Source organism: Carassius carassius, chromosome 9 (assembly GCF_963082965.1).
Source record: "Carassius carassius chromosome 9, fCarCar2.1, whole genome shotgun sequence".
Lineage (NCBI taxonomy): Eukaryota > Metazoa > Chordata > Actinopteri > Cypriniformes > Cyprinidae > Carassius > Carassius carassius.
The window spans coordinates 33309148-33318303 of NC_081763.1; positions in this window are offsets into that span (position 1 = coordinate 33309148).

A 9156-nucleotide genomic window follows, 5' to 3' on the forward strand; every position below is an offset into this window, starting at 1 on the left:
AGTTGGAGTGGAACACGTTGGCTGTGCTAACTCTGGATGGGGATTTACTTTTGGCTCTGACAAGGTACTTGGAAATAACAGTTTTGGTATGGCCCCTGTATTCTCTCTTACACTATACAGACCCCTACCCCTCCCAGCTAATGGAGTGAATATATCAGAAGTGTCTTGACCTCTCCCGGCCATTCTGAATGCTAAGACAAAAATGAATCCCAAATAAATTAACAGAAATTTGTGAAATATGTAAATATGCAGTGGTTACAGATTTGCAAAAAAAAACTCAATGAAAATATATAGTTTGAGATGAACTCAGTCTTCAAAGGAATGTAAATGTCAACGTCCAATATGTGCAAATGTCCGATGTACGCCAGCATGTAAAGTGTACGGTGCAGTCTGGAATTAAGTGGAACTTCACGGTGGACCGGTAAACGCGTGTGTTTGTGTGCAAATGTCCGAATAACTTCACTTGAATATCTGCTCTGTAGATCCTCTGGCCACGCAGAACACGTCACAGCACACTGCTAGACCCCGGCGATCGGCTGCAGCTGACCATGTGGATCCGGGTCACGGCACCAGTTTTATGTAGCAGACTTCAAGTAGTAACCACAGGACACCATGGAAACACGACCACTCAACGACTGAAGTGATGATACTCTGTGTTGTTTATTCACCTTAAACAGAGTAGTGAGGCACAATTAGGGACATTTGAGAAGGCCTACTCTCTAATTCCTCCGCTTCCCCGTCTGCATACACCATGCGTCTGAGCGAATGTTTTAACAAAGGCATTATATAGCATTTAACATGTAAACGATGGTGCTGAATTACCCCACATAACAGGACAGCACTCACAGGAAAAATAAATGGAAATTAAATAACAGAAAAAGTTAACATACAAACATGTTATAAATTCACTTAAATGCACATATAAATGTACTTTAAACTGATTGTTGAACTACTGTGTGTATAATAAAGTTCCTATTTTACACAAACAGTCTCATTGTATGAAGATATACCACAAGGCATTTTAGTATGAAATTAGCCCTAGTATATACTGGAGGTACACAACTATCAAGTTAAACTCACACATTAAATAGTAAACAGTAAAATAAATGATCACAAATTGGGAAAAAACATACCTTAAACAGAGTAGTGAGGCACAATTAGGGACATTCGAGAAGGCCTACTCTCTAATTCCTGCATTGAAATACGCACGTGAAAATGAGGCTCTAACTTTAACACGGTTTAAAAGAGCAACTTACAAAGAAAATAATCGAATCACACTGATACACCTTATGACATAACCTCTTAACAGTGTTTTGACATCATAAATAAGGTGATTTCATTACCGAAAATCAGTCAATACAAGACAAATAGAAGAGAGAAAAACTACCTCCGCTTCCCCGTCTGCATACACCATGCGTCTGAGCGCGAACACTTAAAGGAGAAGCGCTATAGTTTACGTAGGTGTCCCACTAATTAAAGCCCCACATACAACAATGGATAGGAACTCTATCAAAATCATTGAAAACAGTGCATTGAAAACAAGTTTTGCTGAAGTTAACAGTATATACTACATTTCTTATTACGCATAAAAAAAATAAAATAAAAAAAAAATAAAAAAAACTCAAATGCCTAAATTGACCGGCTACATTAGCAGTAATAAATTGCTCCTCATTCAGGTTTTAATACCGACTATGCATTCCGGTAGTTTCGCCAGGGCGCAAATAAATATAGAGCTGAGTATAATCAGCATAACAGTGAAAGCTAACACCTTGTTTCCTGATGATATCTCCCAAGGGTAACTTGTAAAGCTTGAAACGTAATGGCCCTAGTACTGAGCCTTGAGGTGCTCCGTACTGCACTTATGATCGATATGATACCTCTTCATTCACTGCTACGAATTGATGACAGTCATGTAAGTATGATTTAAACCATGTTAATGCACTTCCATTAATGCCAACAAAGTGTCCAAGTCTATGCAAAAGAATGTTGTGGTCAATAGTGTCAAACGCAGCACCAAGATCCAATAGAACTAATATAGGGATACAACCACAATCAGATGATAAGAGCAGGTCATTTGTAACTCTAAGGAGAGCAGTCTCAGTACTATGATACGGTCTAAATCCTGACTGGAAATCCTCACTGTTACGACCCTATAGTTTTGTGTTTTGGTTTGTGTGTGTCTGCCCAGGTTGCTGCTGATTGGTTCCTGCAGACTCATTGCTGTTGTCCTCTGATTGGTCTTCGCTCCTTTAAAAGAGAGGACAGCATTTCCTTTAATGGGGGGGGGGCATTTTGTGAACCATGCTGTTTGTACTGTGCTTGTGTTGTTTTACCCCTGTTTGTATACTAGATTGAGATTGCTTGGATATTTGTTGCTTTGAAGTGAACCTCTCGCTTATTTGAACCTTTTGCCTGTTGTACGATTTTGATTTTGGATATTCCTCTGAACTTGATGTTTCTTTGTAAATCTTAATGGTGAATATTGTAAATAGTTTTGGGAAAGTAGGGAGTTAGACGCCACCTTTTGTTTTTGTAATGTTTGGATCTCTGTTTTTGGATTAGGTAGTTAGGTTAAGAGAATTGTATTTTTTTTGTTTGCTTCCTTATTTTGGATAGGTAATTTAGAGGGTTTAATATTTAGCACATTTTGTTTATTATTTTGGCACTGTCAACTCCTGAAAGTGGACTCCCAAATAAAATTCAAAAGAAGTTGATGGTTCACGCTTGTTTTTTCCCATGTTATGCTCTACCCCTAGACGGGGCGTAACATCACAGATAGCATTTTTCTCTAAGAAGGAATTGTAATTGTGAGGATACTACCTTTCAGTGTTAATTTCCTTAACGAAGACGACGGCAAAAAATATTAGTTAACGAACATTTTTTTATGTGACTAAGACAAGACGTTGACGAGCTACAAATAATTTCTGATGACCAAATTATGACGAAATGTACGCCGCGTCTTCGTTAACTTGACGAGACTGGACTATAATTTTATTTGGGTCTACTGGACATTCAAAATTAACTAGCAATCTGAAACAATGGCCTCAGAACCCGAAGGAGTAGGGAAGAGGTGACCAGACGTCCCGTTTTTCCCGGGAGTCACAATTCTTTGTCGATTAACTTAAAGTAAGTGAAGGCGGGATAGGCGGAATCACACTGATAGAAGTGTTCTCTTTCGCGCGCTCGCTCACGCTCACGCTCCACTTCCTCAGTTCTAATATACAGCGCGCGATCAGTTCTCAGTGCTCAAATACACACACAGCGTTCCAAATGTTTATCGTGTAGAGTATCTCACGTAAATACATTAAGTTATGGATTAAGTGAACGTGAACAGGTGGGTGAAAACTGAACGTGTGTCAGTATTTCATGCATGCCTTCAATCTTAAAGGGACTGCATTCCAAATGAAATACCTATCTGTCATTACCAACAAAAGATGTTAAATAAATGTATACTGTACATGTTAAGTAAAACCTACAGTATCTGAAAAATTAGTTTAATTTTTATCTCTGTTGTATTTGTCTTATTGTGCTTCTCTAAATATATTTATATATATATATATATTATAAGTTGCTCCTTTTTAACTTAAAGGGATGGTTCACCCAAAAATCAAAATTGTCATAATTTATTCAAGGTTCTCCAAATTCAGTCCTTGATTCAAATTCGTCATAAGCTTAATTGATTTGGTCTAAACAGAGAAGAATTAATGATTATTATAATTTGAAAACTACATGTAAAATAGCTACCAAAATAAATTTTGGTTACTACAGTTTGGCTGACTAAAAGTAGTGACTAAAAGTTGACAAAAATGCAATGACTTTTCGTCGACTAAAACTAGACTAAAACTATGAAAGACTATTAAGCATTTTTGTCTCAAGACTAAGACTAAGACTAAATCAAAAATGCCTGCCAAAATTAACACTGCTACCTTTTCTAGTATCTTTGACAGAAAAGGGAGATTCAAGATTGGTGTATTATTAAGTAAGTCTTTGGGGTCAAGTTAGGTTTTTTTTTTTTTTTTGATGACAGGCTTAATAACAGCCAGTTTGAAGGTTTTGGGGACATATCCTAAAGACAATGAGGAATTAATAATAGTCAGAAGAGGATCTATGACTTCTGGAAGCACCTCTTTTAGGAGCTTAGATGGTATAGGGTTTTATATATATATATATATATTATTATTATTATTTTTTTCACCCGTAGTTAGGCTGCTTTAATAAATCTGAATATTGGCCTAGATGGAAGAAAAACTTGGTATGAAGACACATACTGTTAATAAGAAATAAAAGGTTCATGAATGTGAACACTTTTGTGTGTTGCGTTACCTGGCCATGAAAACGTTCAGCACAGTGACATGTTCTCGAGGGAAATAACTCTGTTTCACTGCATTTTCCAAACACTGTAGATGTCCTGGGATGACCTTCAAAGGCTTCAGCTTGTCTTCAATCTACAGAGAGAAAGATGAACATCAAAACCCTCTCCACCATCAGGCGTAACAGTTCTAGTCATAGTGACTAATCAAACCAACTGCATTTCTATTAGGACAGGGGGTTTCAAAATGGGTCCAGAGGGACAATATGAAAAACAATTAGAAATAAAAGGTAAATGTGCATTTAGTTTTGTGCACAAATTTATAAAATGAGAATTTCTTCTGGTCTTAAAAAGTCTTATTTCAGTCTTAATTTAAGGCCTTAAATTGGAGTAGAAAAACTTGAATTTATATAATCATGGCATTAAATGTTGCATGCACTACAAAAACAAACGTATTTGTTAATATTTGTCTGTAGAAATAGCTAAACATTCTTAAATCAAGAATTTTTTTTTCGGAAACGGAAGAAAATAGTGCGGGTTTATGCTTAAACAATGGGGAATGAAAACTTGTTTTTCCTTTGAATCAGTTTGAATCAATTATTTTTATGAACTAAGATTTTTTTTAATCATTTTATTATGACGTATTTCCAAAAAAAAAAAAAAAGCAATTTACTTTGTTCGTATCATTTCTTTTTGGCAGATTTTTATTTATTTATTTTCTTACTATTTGTACTGGAAAACAAGACAAAAATACTGAGGGGGAACATTTCTAACAGTGTGATCATAAGTTACAGTAAAAGTAATTTCCATATTCTAGTAAATCTATTTTTCATAAAATTAATCAAATGGTAGTAGAGATCGGTAAGAAGTTTTATTTTCGAACTTACAAGCTCACTGCGTTTTTCTAAGGCCTTTACATTTAGAGACCATATTGACTTATTGTTTACGCTTTAATTTATTCCTCACATTTTTGATAAAGTATAAAAACAAAAATGTATGAACAACCACCAAAATTTCTCTATATTGTAATCATCATGATCATACTTGTAATAAATTGCTTTAATGAGCTTCTGCCTGAAATTAATTAATGTTAGCTAAATATGAATTTATTACATTGAACTGAATCTGTGAAATGATCATTACTGGGACACATTCACTTCTGATAACAGATCACTCAAAATTGTAATGTAGACATTTTTTTGTCAATTTAAATTGAATTGAAAATTTAAGAAAACCTGCAGAAACCCTGATAATATTTATTAAATATTCTTTATAAATTTGTATAAAATGAAGATTGTTTTTAAGCATGTTATACAGTACACACACACACACACACACATATATATATATATAAATGTGTGTGTGTGTGTGTATGTGTGTATGTGTGTGTGTTATCATATCATGCTTACCGTTTTTCCTTCATAGTTTGAATGATCTGGTCTTTATATTTGAGAAAGAGGGTTATTTGTATCAAAAAGTTTGAAAACCCAGTACGATTACAAGCAGTTCCACACACAGATTTCCCAGAATGGTTAGCTAAACACATTTACCAGGAGAACCGCGCTGGTAAAATACTTCAGTGAAATGTGGTAATGTAATGCTGATGTAATCAAAAATCTGCACCACAATCAGGATTCAGCAACAATAACTGTGTGGAAATGAGCATCAAATGGCATTAATAATCTATTTTAGTTACATGACATTTCCAAGTGAAACGAAGAAACTATACGTAAAGTTTGATCGTAAACAAACTAGACCAAACGTTTGTACCTTCAACAGCCTGAGGATCACCAGCAACGACGACATGAAACTCAAGCTCTGGAAGGAAAGAGTGAGGAAGGTTTTACTGAGCACTGTGTCTTAAACACACACACACACACACGCACACACACGGCGATCAGTCAGATGTCTGGATCATACAGCAGTCGTCTGACGGATGTTCATCTCACCGATACTCTCCAGCACGGCTGGTTTCACCTCTGCGTCGTCTTCCTTATACACAGAGGAGATCTTCAGAAACGCTTCAGCTGTCTTACTCGCGTCCAACATGTCCACCTGTGAAAAAAACACAGACACAGGATTTAGACACAATCCACAGGTTTATTGGTCTTAAATAGTCCTGCCACAAAACCAGAGCAGAAAATCTTAAATTCAACAAGTCATGTACATTGTAGGGCTGGAAAATATATTGAACGATATGATCATGTGCATCTCGTCAGTAAAGCCGGTTCCATGATTAGTGGTAAATCTAGGGTGACCATATGCACCATTCATACGGGACACGTCCCAGCCAGGATTTTAATAATGCCTAAAACATCCAGAGCAGTTTGACCAATAACATGCAGGTATTGTACCTAATCGACCAATCGTGGGGCTGCGTATGAGAAGGTGTGATCTAGAGGGAACGATCAAAGCGATGCAAATATGCGCACGTGTTTGTTCATTTGATTGACTTGAAGTGTCGCTGTGCACAAATCCAAAAAACAAAAACAAAGTGTGCCACAATGCTTCAAGTCAACGAACGAACAAACACGTGAAAGCGATTCGAAAGCATAAGGAGCCGTCTGCTCTGCTCTTTATAGCTCTCATGAATGTTACACACCGATCAACCTGCACAGTGCAAATAGCCAAAACCTGGATATTTTAGGCAATACTAAAATCCTGGCTGGGACGTGTCCCGTATGAACGGCGCATATGGTCAACCTAGGTAAATCCCCATCACCTGCTTTCAAATGGAGCGGTTTTTAATACATAGAATCCATTTGAGCAGGTGTGAAAGCAGTCTTCATGTGTTTATTTTGCTTCTCAAGTATGTTTCTTGATTAAAGGACGTTTGTATTTGATAACAAGACAAATTTTGAGGAAGATCTTCATTTTTTTGCAGTACAGGCAACATTTAATGTCACAAAAGTATGAATTTATGACTTTCTGCTCTGATTTAAGGTCTTAAATTACAGAAGGGTGATCTAAAGCTTTTTTATATTACTATTTAGATTAATTTTGGTTTGTTTTATTTTTGTTTATTTTAATTTATTTCCAATTAATAATTTTAGTGATTCAACATAAAACTTTAAATTTTCATTTAAAGTTATTCATCTAATATTTATATTTTATTTCTGCTTTATTACAATTAACAAACATTTTTATTAGACCAATGACCAATGAAAAAGATAAAGCAACTAATCAATGGATCAACACCGGATGACCAATGAGGAAGATAAAGCAATGACCAATCAGCTAAGAAACTGAAAACATCTATCATGCACCAAATCACAAAGTTCAACAATCAGGTAGATTTTAAAACACCAAATTAACGAAAGGCAAGAGAAATATTAATATTATTCTGGAGGATGAGTCAGAAATGGTTCAGCACCTGAAAGGCCTGTGCCAGCGCTGTGACTTAGTCTGTTCCTGCCAGCAATGAATACCTTCAGCTGCAAGGGGGCGCGAGCGCACTCGACTCCTTATCACACACCATCAGAGCAGCTTCCAGGAACTAGAGAAGCAGGTAACAACACATTTACAAAAAATATTAACTGGCTATATAATAGAGCACAAATGTGGTGCCCTGTTTTTCAAGGGATGGTGACATCATCATCATAAACTCCACCCATCTTTCCTCCGATTCCCATTCCACAGTTGTTCAGGTGCAGTTCCTGCAGTGTGTGGCAGGTGGCGCTCTTGAGCAGCTTCTCGATGCCTTTCACACCATTCAGGCCTGAAAGCATTATCGCTCAGATCCAGAACCTTCAGCCGAGCTCCAGCCGTGATTAACGCATCACCCAGATAAACCTAGAGAAGCGTAGTTTACCAGCGTTACAGTCACGACTCTTAAATCTGAGTACACTGGGTTTGAATAAGAGTTTGCAAGTCCTTGCTCTAAAAGATGAAACATTAATTCAATTAGTGTTCATCTTACCAGCGCTGAAGGAATCTCAGCTCAAAGGCGGCCAGTAAACATGTCACTCCAGTGGCAGCACTTACATGAGAGAGAGAGAGAGAGAGAGAGAGAGAGAGAGAGAGAGAGAGAGAGAGAGAGAGAGAGAGATAAAGAAGGTGGTTTTAATTGGTTTCTGAATTTTATGTCACCACATGACAATGTGATTCGTAAGCAAACATCATTATCAGAACAATATCATCATCTAAGCATGGTTTCTTGCTTTTGGGAGCCAATAATTGAATGTGCAAAATACTGTACTGATTTCCTAAGTAGATATGGTGATGGAATGTATAGAAAGGTTGGAGCGAGCTATAGAAAATATAAGATGGGAGGAAATATTATATAGGAAGACTGTACAATAAGATTTCACCGTGTTTTTTGATAACATTAGTTATGAAATAACATTGAACAAAATTTGTACAGCATTTAATCTTAATCTTAATATATATATACAGTACAGACCAAAAGATTTGGACACACCTTCTCATTCAAAGAGTTTTCTTTATTTTCATGACTATGAAAATTGTAGAGTCACACTGAAGGCATCAAGGGCTATTTGAGCAAGAAGGAGAGTGATGGGGTGCTGCGCCAGATGACCTGGCCTCCACAGTCACCGGACCTGAACCCAATCCAGATGGTTTAGGGGTGAGCTGGACCACAGACAGAAGGCAAAAGGGCCAACAAGTGCTAAGCATCTCTCGGGGAACTCCTTCAAGACTGTTGGAAGACCATTTCAGGTGACTACCTCTTGAAGCTCATCAAGAGAATGCCAAGAGTGTGTAAAGCAGTAATCAAAGCAAAAGGTGGCTACTTTGAAGAACCTACAATATGACATATTTTCAGTTGTTTCACATTTTCACATGTATATAATTCTATATATAATTCCACATGTGTTAATTCATAGTTT